This window comes from Scylla paramamosain, unplaced genomic scaffold, assembly GCF_035594125.1.
Source record: "Scylla paramamosain isolate STU-SP2022 unplaced genomic scaffold, ASM3559412v1 Contig47, whole genome shotgun sequence".
NCBI lineage: Eukaryota > Metazoa > Arthropoda > Malacostraca > Decapoda > Portunidae > Scylla > Scylla paramamosain.
In genome coordinates, this window is record NW_026973712.1 from 482,501 (window position 1) to 497,500 (window position 15,000).

The 15,000-nt window shown below is 44.9% G+C and overlaps 1 protein-coding gene and 1 long non-coding RNA gene across 6 annotated transcripts in view; one reads left to right on the plus strand and one right to left on the minus strand.

Moving 5' to 3' along the window:
• The window catches only part of LOC135098151 (uncharacterized), a 41,475-nt gene extending 33,290 nt beyond the window's left edge, over window positions 1-8,185 (minus strand). Inside the window, exon 1 of the long non-coding RNA XR_010266617.1 lies at window positions 8,050-8,185. This is a non-coding gene — a long non-coding RNA (uncharacterized LOC135098151). The remainder of the gene's footprint in view (window positions 1-8,049) is intronic.
• The window catches only part of LOC135098150 (GTP-binding protein 10-like), a 187,094-nt gene continuing 176,341 nt past the window's right edge, over window positions 4,248-15,000 (plus strand). For 3 of the 5 annotated variants that reach the window (XM_064000370.1, XM_064000371.1, XM_064000372.1), the window contains exon 1: window positions 4,248-5,500. The gene's annotated coding sequence lies outside the window, so the exon portion shown is untranslated. The remainder of the gene's footprint in view (window positions 5,501-15,000) is intronic. The other 2 variants (XM_064000375.1, XM_064000374.1) reach the window with 2 other exon arrangements.

Consider the following 15,000-nt stretch of genomic DNA (forward strand, 5'->3'; position numbering starts at 1 on the left):
GACTGACCGTGAACTCTACCGACGATGATAAAAGTTATGACAAATGAGTGAGGCGGGGCGTGGCGGCGCTGGGCGAGGCGGGGAGGCGCGAGGCGGTATGGCTCGGGGTGGGGTGGCGAAAATTTTAGGGGTTGTGAAGGAAGGAAAGGATGGGAGAGAGAGAGAGAGAGAGAGAGAGAGAGAGAGAGAGAGAGAGAGAGAGAGAGAGAGAGAGAGAGAGGGAGACGGATGATAGGGAGCGGAAAGAACGAAGTGCATGTGAGGAGAGGATGGGAAGAGAACGTGAATATTTATCGTTGTTGCAGTGTAGCGGGGCCTGAGTGAGGAGGCGAGGGAGTGAGAGTGAGGGGGTGAGGAGGGGAGAGATGGAGAGGCAGGGATGGAGGGCACGTGTGTGGTGAGGAGAGTTAGGGAAGGAGGATGTTGGGAAAAGAGTAGTGCGAGGAAGGGGAGGAGAATGAACGTGAAAACCTCTTTTGGCGTGGCAGAATGCAACCGGACGGGAGGAATGAAGTAAGTGAGTGGCTGAGAGGGACAGGAGGATGTAAGAGGCGGGAGGAAGAAGAATTATGACAAGGGGAAGGAAATAAGAGTGAATGAAGGGAGGAGAAAGCGACGGAGTGTGTGGTGTAAACATAGGCTGTGGGGTGTTTGCTGCTGCTGCTGCTGCCGCTGCTGCTGCTGTGTGTGTGTGTGTGTGTGTGTGTGTGTGTGTGTGTGTGTGTGTGTGTGTGTGTGTGTGTGTGTGTGTGTGTGTGTATGTGTGTGTGTGTGTGTGTGCCAGCTTAGTTCATAAAATCTCCTGGCCTCATCTCTGCACTTTATTGCATCTTCCCGGACTTGTCACTCTGCGTGCGCCTCTCCATGCATCTTTTATTAGTTTCAACTCAGTGTGATTCACGCCCATTAAATAGACAGAAAATTTGCACTTCTGGTTATTCTGTATTGCTTGATGATGGAATTATTTACTTTTTCATCTCCAGTTATTAGTAAGTTTATTTTCAAGAGCTTAAGAAAGCAACAGGTATATAGATAAGCGTGGCACAGCGCTTGGGAGCGATGCGCTGTGATACAGCAGGCAAGTTGGGCGTAGCTTGGCGAGAGCATGGCCGAGGTGTTCTTCCTGTAGTGTGCACTACTTAGGCGCAGAGTCATAACCAATTCCTATATCCAAGGAGGCTGCACGCACCACTGAAATCAGAGCTATTAGCAAATTCATCTTCAACGCCACTCCGTTGTGGTGAGGGACAAGCATCGGAGTGAAGGCCGCACGTTGCAGCCTGTCAGGCTCACTGCCCGGAGCCACTGGCTAATTGTTCCTCTATAGCACGTTCGATAGCGACACTGCAAGAATTGCTACTGCTGCCAGTGTGTACTGCACAGTAACTCTTGCAGCAAGCCAACTAGCGAGCTGTAATCATTACAAAGCCTCAGCTGACATTTATGACACTCCGCTTAGAGGCAAGGGTTACACTGGACGGGGACATCAGCTTTACAGCGAGGGAGTCCGGTGCCAAGCTGAGCACAAGACGGGTGGCCTCCGCTCGCCAGACACCAGACGGCGGTGCGAGTCATTAGCCTCTTGAAAAAGTTGAGTCATGCATGATGTGTGAAAAAAAGAAATGAAATAATTGCCTACACGATTGATAGCGCTTTGTTAACGTTTGCATCGCCCGGGAAACAACTGTAGCTACTTGACTATTTGTAGAGAAGAAGGGGAAGGCCACACTCATCCATGACATGGCTCACGTGACCAGTCTGACGTGTGAATGACCACCGCTTGGCATAACGTAAGCTGCAGCCTATGAGGTGAAGTCTGCAGGGCTGTGGTTTAGTAATTTTAAGTAGGGATGTGAGAGGATACACCAGGAATGATGAGAAAAGAAAGGATGTACTCCAGAGCGGGTGTCGCCTGTCATCCGACAGCGACAAAGTGAACGCGTGGGTCACGGCAGAGGGAGAACTAACTCCCTGACGCTTCCCCAACACCGGTTATTGCTCTTATAATTAATGGCTGTACAACAGTTTAAGACAAAATTTCATTTGACCACTTGAAGACAAAAGACATTTATATCAATACTTAGAATGAGGCATCCTCAGCGTACTCCAGGACACACAGTGCAATGTACCACTGCTACAGTTGGCGGAATGAGGGAACACTCGTCCCTCCACTGCCGAGAAGGGAACCACATTTACCGCCTCTTGAGTGCCGTGAGAGTCATTCACTAGCTGACAGGTCCGCGACAGTTCGCTCCTTCACCAGCCACACAAGCCATCCACGTAATGAAAACACCTGATGAAAAGTGAGCAGGTTGGCGCTTGAGGCGACCACTACACAACCCACACGCCAACCCTGTGTAGCACATCACTCGCAGGCGTCAAGTGTGTCAGTCTGGCCGTGTGTGTGTGTGTGTGTGTGGTGTGTGTGTGTGTGTGTGTGTGTGTGTGTGTGTGTGTGTGTGTGTGTGTGGAAGAGAGAGATGGAGGCCCATGTACATCGTTTAGTTGAATTGCTGCACTGAATGTGTAGTGAGTGCTTCACACGGAGTGCAAGAGTGCACGCGGATGGGTAGTTTGTAGATAGTTTTAAACGGCACAGCGACATGAGAAAAAAAAAAAAAACTGGTGAACCAGTAGCGATGCCTGAACGCTCTTGCCTCGATTACCCGACTTTACCATTCATCTGGCGCCTGACACATCAAACAACAGGCGTAAAAACTATACCGCGGCATACGCACGCCAGCGTTTGTAACCCAGACCTTTGGATGCACACCAAGAATAAACTTTTGCCTGTGTCTGCAGCGGCGATTACGAGTAGTGGACAGCGTGCCCCTGTACATCCAAACATCGTATACTTGGCTTTTAGGCTGGAGCTGACTAACTTTATAGCACGCCCACTGTGCACTTACTGTAAAGCATCGCAGTGTTACGACATTTAACGGCAAGCCTCGTCGTATTCGGAAGTCGAGGGGTTACGGGAGAGTTGTAACGAGTGGAAGTGAGCACCCTTAACTCCAGACATCAAACAACCCCCGCCCCATGCCATACAACCTCCCGCGTCACCCCGACACCCGCCCCCCCGCGTTCACACTCCCCGGCAGGCAAAATGGATCCTCATCAAGGGTAAAACACGATAATACGCCTCGATGACCAAAATTTACTACAGATACATGTTCATCCCAGACCCTTCCCTCTTTATAGCAGAACCCCTCCCCACCTTTCTGCGTGTGGGTGTGTGTTGCAGGCCGAGCTGAGCAGCCGAAAGCTACTTGTAATTAAGTTCTCGCTGGTCTCTCTCTGTCAGCAGCGCAGGTCCGTGCTGGCAAAGCGCCGGTGTCTGCTACACTGCTTTGTTGCCTAGCTGCTAAAAAGAGCGGCACGTCATGCTTCTCTTTCACGATTTCCCTCCGCTCATAAGAGACTACAACGCGACTTTTATGCAGATTCACTAAAGCATATGCCGCTATTTGCTTCTGTAATGTGCATAATTTTTTACATTATCCTCCTGCTGTATGAGAATAGCTGTTAGCAAGAAACACGCCAAAGCAACACCACTCTCAACTAACTGACTTACTGAACCACTTGTAAAATCCACATGAGTTTTTGTTGTACTCAAGAAAAAAAAAAAAAGTAAAAAAAGTCACCTCTCTCTCTCTCTCTCTCTCTCTCTCTCTCTCTCTCTCTCTCTCTCTCTCTGACGACAGTGTGTGTGTGTGTGTGTGTGTGTGTGTGTGTGTGTGTGTGTGTGTGTGACATTCACTGTGGCAGAGGGAGTGACAGAAACCGGAAGGTGAAATTTACACCTTTGTTTTCTGGCGATGATTCGAGGAAAAAGATTGAATAAATTAGTAAAGAATCATTGAATCAATAGCCGACACGTGTACATAAAGACGCACTTAAGCTGCATACATAGGTACATTCAATACTATAGAGATTTATATATGTATTATAACAAAGAGCACGGCGGTGTCGACTAGGAAGTGCTCCATCACAACCACCACCATCACCACCACCACCACCTTCCCCCATCCCCCAAATACTCGCATAGCACACAACACACAATAAAATTTCAATCAATCTCCTGCTATGCTTCAATTCCTGAACACACACACACACACACACATACACTAACAGGGATAACACTTTACTCCCCATTTCCTTCAGTAAGTTTTCAGAATTCCTTTTCAATGTTGTTTTATCATGCCAAATGAAGAATCACCCTTTACTTTTTTTTTTTAATTAATTCCCCTCTCTGTTTTTTCTTCCAGGTTGTGCACAAGACCCTCAATGTTGTTGGCATTGCCGTGCTGTGCTGTGCTGTGCTGTGCTGTGCAAGGCTCGGGGATGTATTAATACTGGTGGTGATGATGGCCACGACACACTGACACACACACACACACACACACACACACACACACACACACACACACACTGATAGCACCACACACATACAAGACTTAAGGGAGGATATATCACGTAACACACCACACATACACACGCACAAGAGTAATACATATATACACATGCAGATATACCTTCCTAACAATATAAAATAAACAGTGAGCGTGAGAAAACAGGAAGGTCTTAGGACTAATCCTCGTTGGTGATAAGAGAGATGCACTGTAGATCATTGCTGTGGGCCTCACCGGAAGGGAGGGTGAGGTTAATAGATACGGAAGAGATGGATGGGGAAGAGAAGCTGAAAAAAATAATAGAATAAAAATGAATTAGAGTTGGATGGTAAACCGGATCAAGTGCAAGGCAAAGGTGAACGGTAACGATGAGGCCCGGGGGTACGAGAGAGAGAGAGAGAGAGAGAGAGAGAGAGAGAGAGAGAGAGAGAGAGAGAGAGAGAGAGAGAGAGAGAGAGAGAGAGAGAGACTCGCCTTTCTCTTTAACGCTGCTGTGACAAGGGATGAGGAGGGAAACGAGTGCCCTGCAGTGAGGAGGGCAAGGCACAGGGACGGCAGGGACAGGGAGAGGGAGAGGTGCTTCAGGGATGAGTGCTTGTGACTACTGAGGGAGATATGGACGGTAGCTGGGGAGAAGCAGAGAGAGCGAGAGTGAGGAGGAGGTCAGGGAAGAGCAAACAGGCAGGTGAGAACTTTGTGACGTCTCTTTCACTCAGCCATACACTCACTCAGTTGTCGTAAGCTTGGAAACACAAGAACTGGTGTGGTGAAACAGAAAAGTTTATGCCGCGGTTTGACATTTCCCGCCCTGAATACTGAACACGCCGGGCATTAGTAAGGGCGGCCAAAGGTGGGTGTGTGGTGTGTGGCAGCAGCAGTCAGTGACTAGTGCCGGCGGGTGGCGGCGGCGGCGGTGTTGGAGGTGGTGCCTTACAAGGCGTGCAGGAAAGCCATGACGGCTTTGGTGGCAGCATGCAGACGGGCGGCAACGGACGGTCTGCCAAGTCTACCTGGGCTGGGCGGACTAGCACCCTGGCTGCTGCTGGCGGCGTGGACACAAGCGGCCGTCGCAAGAGTCAACGTGAAATGTAAGTATAACTTTACATTTCTAAATAATAGCTGTTCACCCAGAAAACCACAGATTCTTCTAGTGAAACTATTCTACATTGAGTTACTTGTGGGAACTTCGTCACCTTTACGCAGCACCTTTAGTTTTTACTTGGTGCAAATATTGCTTCAGAGCAAACTGTACTGCAATACCACTGGGATGAAATTGCGGGATGTGGTGCCCACGACAGCCACCCGCATCCACTGCAATCAATATCTTGCTTTTTCATCTTTTTTTTTTTCTGTTTTCCAAAGTCATTAGCTCCCACTATCCCTCCTCACTTGTGCCACCTTTATACTAACAAGCTAAAATGTTACTTAATTATCTGTATTATGCAAGCGGCGATGCTTTTTATAAGCCAGTTTTCCTGTGGGTCAGTCGGTGTCTGCTGAATGATCCTTTGGATTGATGAATATATCCCACGATGCAGGAAAGGTCTTGTTATCTCACTGAGTGCTAAAACACACACACACACACACACACACACACACACACACACACACACACACACACACACAAACTTTTAATACGTATACATTTCACTAGTAACTATGCTTCCCCTAAACCTAATAATAAGTAAGTATCATAATGAGTGTTTCATATATACACAGTTAACAAGTTGCCAGAGGTTGCTGCACAGTAAATAATAAGATATTACAGACAACAAATTCATATCTACAAATGAGACAGCAAATGGTGGCGCACAACGAGCCGTACATTGGCCTGGAACAGTTCCAGTAATAATAACACCGCGGGAACGCTTCGCCATGCTTGTTACACTCAGTTAATAATGTTTATTAAAAATATAACTTATACATGATTAGGAATTGGAACTACCTGAACGAAAAAAAAAAAAATGTTTTAATTTTAAAATCTGGTTTGGCCTCTCAAGTTTAATGAAATGATTTTGCGCCGCGTTGTTCTGGTTCCTCTGACTGATGTAGGTCTTAGATACATATATTTTGTGTGACAGAACACTACCTACGTTTTGGCTTCCCTGCAACAACTCAGTATACAAAGCAAGTAATGGAGAGAGAGAGGTGACAGGTGACAGGACCAAATTGAGTGTGGGCGGGGCTTTCACTCAGCACAGACATGGATTACAGTCTTCGCCCACCTCCGCCCAGTAATGACGAAACAATGCTGATCAAAACTGCACTTTGATGGAGGCGCGAAGTGACTTAGCATCATGAGTTGAGCCTATAGCTTTAATATACTCGTAGTGCTTTCTGTCAAGAGTGATTCCTCCCGCGACTTAATACTTTAACCTGTCTTCCTGCCGTGTCTCAGTTAATCAATAAAGCGGCTTCCTACCTTTTCCACTCACACCGACGGATATTTCATCTCATGATTTGCATTCCTTAATCTCCTGTATCCTCTCAAAGCCAGCTGCCCACACCTGTCCCCGTCCCACATCTCTTCACCTGTCACCTCCAACCACTTTGCAGTTCCAGTCTGTAATCTTATAAAAACAGCTGCACTATTTAGCTCAATCTGACTAACGTGCTAACCAGTATTCGCCCTGGACCCACGAAATTGCATTGCACGTTAGCATCCACCCTGCTTAGTGGACCACCCCGCGCTGACTGGTGTGTGTCTCTGTGTGTGTTTTTTGTGTGTTTTTAGAATGAATTGAACTGAGTTGATTGAATCCACTCAGACTTTATGAATAAGTAAGCAATGCATCTCCATCAAAATTTATGAAATTATGCAAAAATACATGCAGTATGAAATAAACATATTCAAAACGAAATGGGTTATTAAGTATAATACTTTTGAACACTGCATACATATCACGCAGTGCCACAATTTCCCCTTTACAGTGAGACAACAGCGTGGAATTCGTCTCTTGCACCACCACCACCACCACCACCACTGCACTTGTTCCAAAGTCTATCCTCTGTGTACACATCTGCGTGTGTGCGTGTTCGAAGCTGTCTGCTCTTTGTTTACGAACAAAAGCCGGACTGTTGTTAATACTTTACAGCACTATTTTCCAACCTGGGGGAAATTTTAGGATTTCAGGGGGAAAATCTATTGAGGGAAATAAAAACTACCAGCTATTGGCCGACAGAAAAAAAAAAAAAAAAAAAACTCATAATATGGTTGTTAAGTTTTGTTGAAGTACTATATATAAATACAAATCAAAATTTATGCTAGGATTGCCTTTAGTAATGACTTTGTACGAGTTTTTACATTTCCTTTTCACTCTATGAAGGAGGAAATCCTAACAGGTGAACTGGTTGAAAGGGGAAAAGACGAAAAAAAAAAAAGTTTGTGAACTACTGGTTTACATAATCTGTTTCATCGCTATTTGTGGCTAATCATTCAACTAAGTCTTCAGCAGCGCACATATATGTTTATCAACACTCCTTTGAGCATCCGCAGTTCGCACGACAGCTAGGAACACAACATGCTATTATGAGCACAGGTGACAGGGAAACAAGGGGACAGCTAGTTAACTTTGAACACAACACTTGGAACAAATGCATACTCTGTACCAATTAAGCTTCCCTGTTCAGTACTCACCGAGCTGCTCAACGCCTCGTCACTTACACCCACTGCTAGCTTCCTAACTCCCGTGGTCTTCAATATATGTCACTGTCCACTGACCGACACGAATACGTAGACACGTACCTCTCACAAACCTTAAAAGACAAAACTGGCAACCGCAAGGCAGCTAGCCGCTCTCTGTTATATCTATCTATATATATGTATATTTTTCTCTAAACAGTGATGATTGACTATTTTTTTGCTGAATATGAATACAAATATTTTTTGTGATGAAAATATTACATATAAATTGTAAATAAAGACCATATTAGTGACCCACACTAATTGTTTTACTGATTAGGCTAAACGAGCATTTGCTATAAGTTACCCATCCATTCCTATTACATAATTTTGTTTGCATTATGTTTTTTTTTTGTGCATTTATTTTTTCCTTTTATTTTCCTAATCAGTCTTATTTTGATTTTACCTTCATACTGTATTGACAAGCCAAGAAAATGTTCAAAATGTCGAGATGATCCTCCATTAGTAATCTCATTTCCTTTTTTTTCTTGTTTTTCTTATGGATCTTTCAGCTATATCCTTCTTATTGTTTTGTTAAAAAAAGGAGAAAAAGAAAACACAATTTCATGATATATAAATGTGAAAAGACGAATGATTATGAATGACATTTAATATTATCGTACGCCGATGGCGGGAAGAGGCTGCTGTGCGTAGCAGATTGCGCAAAGTATTCTTGTGTTTTCTTGCTCGAAGTGTTGACGTGCCGTGATCCTGACGAAGGGGAGAGTGTACCAGTGTTCAGGGATAGACGAAGCGTCATGCACTGGTGAGTACTAGAATCACGCTAGCACACAAAAATAGTGTCACATTTCATCATGACATTGAGTGTGATCTTTGCAATTGTACAACCTGCTCCAACTTGCCTAACTCGTTCATAATCCCGTCACTCCCTATCCCTGCCTACTCAGGGCTTCCATCTACCCTTCACATCTCTCCTTCATAATATTCTTTTGCTCTCTCTCTCTCTCTCTCTCTCTCTCCTCTCTCTCTCTCTCTCTCTCTCTCTCTCTCTCTCTCTCTCTCTCTCTGCATTGAGCGTTCTGACCACTGAGAGCAAAATAACCTTTCTTTTTTTATTGCAATGACAAATGTTGTTCAGGCATTTTAAGGGAGTGTTACGAATGTTTTGTGGTCGTGATATCCAACAAGTCCATTACACAAACAATATATTATTTTTAAGCTGTTTTCATGTTTTTGATACGATTTTGTAAGTGTTTCTTGACATGTGGGTGGGAAGGAGAGAGGCTAATAATGATAGTAATAGTAGCAGTAGTAGTAGTAGTAGTAGTAATAAGGTAACAAGCGTCATACTGTCGTTAGCTGCCGAAACAGTTAAAGGAAGCCTTGTGGGAAAGCATTGTCGGTGAGGTAATGACAGGCTCCCATGCAATAGTAATGGCTAAACTTGCAACCAATGGCTCCAGGTGACGTCACGCAAGCCATGTTCGCTCACCATTGCATTTTTAACCCTAATTCAAGGTGCGGTTTTTTTTTTTTTTTTTTTTTGTCTTTCGTTAAACTTTCATGATAACTTCCTATCAAATGAAAACTTTGTGATATTTCAAGAATTAGAAAAAGAAAAAAGAAAAAAAGAAATTGAGAGAGAGAGAGAGAGAGAGAGAGAGAGAGAGAGAGAGAGAGAGAGAGAGAGAGAGAGAGAGAGAGAGTATTTACCTGAGTGCAGAAAGAACGATACACACGAGAGAAGGAGATGAATGGCAGTAATCTTGTCCCTCATTGTTTTCCTGTCGTATATCCGAGGGTCTCACAATATTCTATTATGATTACTTATTATTTTTCAAAAGCAATATTAATTAAATCAATTCACGTAGGAGTGCGGCAATACAGTAAATGAAGCAACTTTTTTGATTATTTTTTTCATTCACGCGAAAATGAAAAAAAAAAGGTCTCATAGCATCAGGCTTCATTTCTATCTACTTTACTTAATAATATATCTCCATAATTATTCATAGACCTCACCTTCATTACGTAATGGTAATATCTAAATGGCTTTGTCTGCTCTCTCGTCGACAGTTTCGGAGACAAGCCGGACCATCCCTCGCTGTCATGCAAAGCTTTCACCAGTAATGATATTGATGATGACAATACCACCACCACCACCACCACCACCACCAACAACAACAACAGCAACAACAACAATAGCAAAAATCAGATACCCAATACATCCGGCATTTAGAAACATAAGAGCATCGCGGTATGAGCGGCGCTACACTACTGAGGAGCCTTATCATGATTACAAATACCGTCTGCTCTTTGCTACGGGGAGAGGGTAGGTAGGAGTAACGTTATAGCAGTAGTGGTAGTAGTGGTGGTGGTTGTGGTGGTGGTGGTGGCAGCACAGGAAGAGAAAAACGACAAGGATCAGGTAAATGAAAAAGAAGAAGAAAAGAAAGAAGAGGAGGTCGCGGATTGTGATAAATAGTAGTTGTAGTAATAGGAGGAGCAGGAGGAGGAAGAAGATGAAGATGAAAAGGAGGTGGAGGGGGAGGAGGAGGAGGAGGAGGAGGAGAAAGATGAAGAGGAGGAGAAGAATTACAAGGGATTTTGAAGGATCAGGAAGGATTACAAACAGCAGCTGACGTCCACGTTGTTGTTGCGTGGTTTGATTTCACTAACTCTCACTAACTGCCTGTATTAGAGAAAGGATAGGAGGAGGAGGAGGAGGAGGAAGAGGAGGAGGAGGAGGAGGAGGAGGAGGAGGAGGAGGAGGAAGAGAAAGAAACTGGTGTAATATGAGAGCAAAAAGTGGAAAAAAAAATTAGCAAGAAAAAAAATAGAACGGCAAAATAGAAGAAAGGAGAAAAAAAAAAATGAAGAAAAACAGCGACGAAGAGAAGCAGGAGAAGGGAAGGGAAAAATCAGGACTAGGACGCGGAAAAGAGGAAGATAAAATGATGATGGTGGTGATGATGATGATGACGACGAGAAAGATGATGATGATGATGAGGAGGAGGAAGAGAAGGAGCAGGGGACAATCTTCACCAGTATAACTCATTCCAGACAAGTAATCTGTAATCAGTGCTCACCTGTTCCTCACCTTCACTCCTCACCTGCCTCGCCCTTTGCAATCAATATACTGTTTTTCACTCTTTTAGTTATTTATTGTTCGGCATGTAGCAGAGAGAGAGAGAGAGAGAGAGAGAGAGAGAGAGAGAGAGAGAGAGAGAGAGAGAGAGAGTAGTAGTAGTAGTAGTAGTAGTAGTAGTAATGGTGGTGGTGACAGTAACAGAGTCAACAGATATGGCGAAATTCGAAGTGTAAATATTTATTTTTTCCCTGGCTTTGCAATGAGTGAGCCGCGTCCGTCACGTTACACTCTCTACCTCACATAAGCTTCATTTTTATATTTTTGCCTGCATCTCTATCACCAATATTAAGCCGTGTTTTCATCAGGATTTTGTTTTATTTTATTCATTCATTTTTCCCACGTACAAAAAAAAAAAAAAATACGTCTATCTTTTTGTCAGTATTGTTGTTTATTTATACGTAGATATTTTTCCTCGTATATCATCAGAAATATTACAGAAGTACACTCTGAAATTCAAAAATATATGCATTGGCGTATATTCGCGTTTCTTTATTATTCACGTTTTGAAACACGTATCATTCTGCATATTTCCCAAACTGGAAGATTGGTTGTGGGGTGACGTAGGGGGGACGGGGGTCGCCGGGCTGAGGGATGCGAGGGGCGGCTGAGTAAGAGTGGCGGCGAATCGGCGTGACTGCACGATCAGAAGACTGAGCCAGCGCCTCCCTGAAATGGTGGAGAGAATCGGTTTAATCTTTGAGGTGACGGCGAGACCCAGGCAAGGGGAATATGAAGCCTGATACACGCGAGACTGCATCGCTGCCTCGCCTGGCCTGGCTGTAGACAGACTGCATCGCTGCCTCGCTTGGCCTGGCTGTAGACAGAATGCATCGCTGCCTCGCCTGTCCTGGCTGTGAACAGACTACATCGCTGCCTCGCCTGGCCTGGCTGTGGATAGACTGCATCGCTACCTCGCCTGGCTGTGCATAGATTCCTTCATACTGGAGTGGAAGAGATGCAGTAATTCAGTGTTAGGTTCCTCGTGCTGGCAAGGAACTGCATAGTGTGCGCGTACATCGGTACATTGAGAGTGTATTGATCCTGCTGCTTCTCTTGCGGAGATTAAATCCATTCCGTGTAGCGTCTCGTCTTGGGAAACTTCAAATCCACCCGTGTCTGTCTTGTTTGTTTCTGAGACACCATTCAGCATCGCGCTGCTGCAGTGACCGTTATTGGAGAAAGGCTCGAGATGTCGCGGTCACGGGCCAGCAGAGTGAGCAAGGCGGCTCTCTGCCTTCCGTCACGCTCTGGCAGGGCACAGACCAGGGGAGCGGCGGCCTTTCCGCATTGGTCCTGTGGCTCTTTCACGCTTCAGCAGGGCGCGGGTCAGACCAGAGGCTAAAATAAAAACACAACTTTTGCTCATCACTAACTCATACCTGTTGGCGGACAAAAATTTGGGTATTGATGCATCTATCTGGACAGGCAATGGTGGCATTCATGCACGTGCGTAGTGAGGTGTGAACGCCGCTACTCCGCCTCGTGCAGGCAGGCGACGCGTGACCTTCCTTCGTAACACTGCGCGGCGCTCTTGGGGCGCAAGCCGATGAAAGCGAGGCGGAAACGTATTGGGTTCCGACTCATTCAAGTTGCAGAGGCGGCGATACGCAAATTGGACCGCCGAAATAGAACGCGAACAAGTGTGTTGTTTTAAATTGCGTGGTATAGCTAAGGCGCGCACACACACACACACACACACACACACACACACACACACACACGCACACACACAAAGATCCACAGTCTCCTCTGAACTGAATTACCGAAATAAAGCAAATAAAAGCTGAAAGCAAAAGGCAAAGAGAAAAACCGTGGATATTTTCAAACCATTGCATGTTATTGACTTCCCGATTAGCTTTGATGTGATACAATCAAACCACTCCTCTCCTCTTCCCCATACCACTCCCCTACCCTCCTCGTTCTAATCTACAGCCGCCCCTCCCTCCACTAACAGTTTGGAGCTCATTTACTCGTCACCCTCTCGCTGGACAATTGTGCGTTCATTACCTGCCTGTTTCAGCTCAGGTGGGAAGGTCGTGGCCAGGTAAAGCCATCGTGTTAAAGGTGAACACAGAAGGCGACCAAAATTGTTGTTTCATGTTATCGTTAACACAGTGGTAATGCATCTCCCTCTCTCTCTCTCTCTCTCTCTCTCTCTCTCTCTCTCTCTCTCTCTCTCTCTCTCTCTCTCTCTCTCTCATCATCATCATCAAACTTTTCTTGTACGAGTATGTAATGCCAATAGTTGACAAAAAAGAAAAGGAAAGTTATTGGTGGTGTAATAGTGTTCCCTTTCATTCCCTCCATTCACTCCAGCCGAGAAATTAGTTCGATGAGTTTACTTTCATGTTTTTGGAACTTTTTTTTTTTCTATTTTCCTCTATCAAGTGTTATTGCAATGCATGACGTGTTGTTGTTTCCCTTATAAGTGGCTGTTACTTTCGATTGCTTCATTTGTTTGCTGTACCTCTGTCTAGTTTATCTGTTTGTTTAACTATTTTGTGTGTGTGTGGTAGTGTGTGTGTGTGTGTGTGTGTGTGTGTGTGTGTGTGTGTGTGTGTGGTGTGTGTGTGTGTGTGGTGTCCATAACTTTTCACCAACTCTCCATAACTGTACTTAATTGCAGTATCTCTCTTTCACCCAGTGCAGTCTTAATGACATCCTGTAGCAGCGTTAGTGTGGCCACCACAATCCAGCCAGGCAGTGCAGTGTGCACAGATCTGTCATCAGTTTTAATACTTGGTTTGATCAACTAACATCTCTTCCATTCACGCCCACCTCACGTCTGTCCCACATTACACAACTTGCTCTCTCTTTGTAACACCAACCAATTCATGCTCACATAATCTCTCTCTCTCTCTCTCCTCTCTCTCTCTCTCTCTCTCTCTCTCTCTCTCTCTCTCTCTCTCTCTCTCTCTCTCTCTCTCTCTCTCTCTACATTTCACAATATATATAGTTTTCGTACAGTACCATCCCAGCCTGTCTCATTTTTAAACACACGAATTTATACAAATGTTTGGATTTGCGAGTGACTGGCTGCGTGTACATAGACCATATAGACGTGTGTGACTGGCCTTTTAACCCTTTCCTTCCGGCAATCGTATATATACGATTGCAAAAATGCGTCCGTAACGACGGCGATCATACCGGTAATCAAGAATTTTCGCGCCTCAATTTTGAGGTCCAAGCGCGGTTTCTCGAGTCAGATGGTGTGAGTGGAAGTGTCTGGCATGTTTCCACATGTAGTGTTGTCACTAGCTCTGGAAATTTAGCGGTAACTAAGGTATTTTCCTTTTCTCCGGCCGACACTTGGCAACCCCAGCGACCCGCCGGGTGGAAAGCACTCGCCGGGTGGAAAGCACCATGATGAGTGGTAAGAGACAGCCTGATAAGAGCCAAGGATCTCAGATCATAACTCACCATGGAGCAGGACACAACATATGTATTTACCACTGCTTCTGAGTTTGAAGACACTGACACTGAATATTTAGAAGAACAAACTGAAGAAAGCAAAGACATCAGTGAGGACTCGCAAAATGATTTACAGGATCCACCTCTTTTATCACAACAGAGACATCATACCTGTCATTCTTTATTGATAAATTTTTTCATTATCTTCCATTTTATAAGTAAATGGTACAAGGTAACTTGTCAGACAGAGAGAGAGAGGAGGAGAGGAGAGAGAGAGAGAGAGAGAGAGGAGAGAGAGAGGAGAGAGAGAGAGAGAGAGAGAGAGAGAGAGAATGTTATTTGCCTGAAACTTGATATGAAAAGGGATGAAATCTCTCTCTCTCTCT